The sequence below is a fragment of the Colobus angolensis genome, unplaced genomic scaffold (assembly GCF_000951035.1).
Source record: "Colobus angolensis palliatus isolate OR3802 unplaced genomic scaffold, Cang.pa_1.0 Scaffold124, whole genome shotgun sequence".
NCBI classification, from domain to species: Eukaryota; Metazoa; Chordata; class Mammalia; order Primates; family Cercopithecidae; genus Colobus; species Colobus angolensis.
The window spans coordinates 5,705,905-5,707,310 of NW_012113586.1; positions in this window are offsets into that span (position 1 = coordinate 5,705,905).

Sequence of the window (1,406 nt, forward strand, 5' to 3'; positions counted from 1 at the left end):
TTTTTTTGAGATGGAGTCTCGCTGTGTCACCCAGACTGGAGTGCAGTGGTGTGATCTCAGCTCAGTGCAACCTCCACCTCCAGGGTTCAATTGATTCTCTTGCCTCAGCCTCCCGAGTCGCTGACACAACAGGCTTGCACCACCATGCCTGGCTAATTTTTGTAGTTTTCACTGAGACAGGGTTTCACCATGTTGGTCGGGCTGGTCTTGAACTCCTGACCTCAGATATTCCATCCCCGCCTTGGCCTCCCAAAGTGCTGGGATTACAGGCATGAGCCACTGCACCCAGCTGTCATTTCTTAATAAACTGACACATTCCATAGCTTAATTTTCTGTGCTGTTTAATTTTGCAATCATCCCAAACAGATTGGCACAATCTATTTATGGCCCAGGCACTATAATTGTTTTTTTCTATATATTGCCTCTTTAGTTTTCACAAGCACCACATTACACAGGTACTGTGTTATTCTCATTTTACAAATGAGGAAACTGAGGCTCAGAAAAGTTAAATGACTTTTCCATCATCACATAGCTGGTAGGTGTGTATGCAATTAAAATGTATACACTCCTAACCTCATGTAATGGTTCAAGAAGAAATAAATTTACATGGGAGATAAACTGGACTATTCTTCTCAAAACACTGATCACAATATGTACGGCCAGATGACCACAGGAAAGAAAGAGACCTAACATAGAAATCATAATCCTCACGTTCTAGGAGTAGTAACCTGTTGGGACTTCTTGACTTGTCCTTGAACATGTCCCATATCATACAAGACCATCGAAAGAACTGGCAGAGTGAGTGCTGCCAGGGGCAGAACCATAGCATAAATGTAAAACTAGCACTTAGGTCTCATCTACTGGGACATGCGACCATCCGTCAGGGAGAAGACCATGAAAATGGGCAAAAAGGAGTAGCTAGAAACAGAATTCCATATATATCTTGCAAATCCCAAAAGGCCAAGGAACTGCCCCATTAATTTTTAGTTCGATAAACCAAGTCAAGTTTCATAAAGGTATTCAAAACTACTAACTGAGTTAGAGGGGTTTAAACCTAGAATGAATCTCTGTTCCATGAGAGTGATAGAGTTTCAGAGGATACTTGCTTATATCCAAGATATGCTAGAAAAAGCATTTCTTCAATAACTAAACATAGGAAGATAAAAGATCTTTAGATTCTCTTAAGAAATTCTCTGACAGAGATTGCACTGAAGTTTCAAGGAAACACTAACATAAATAATCTAAGTTAATGGCTCAATTGTGTTGTCTACAACTTAAGCATACATCGTATTTCTTTCTCCTAGATAATTTAGTTTTATTTATTTATATAGCTTTCAGGGTACAAGTATTTTTTGGTTACATGGATGAACTGTATAATGGTGAAGTCGGGGATTTTGGTGCACCCA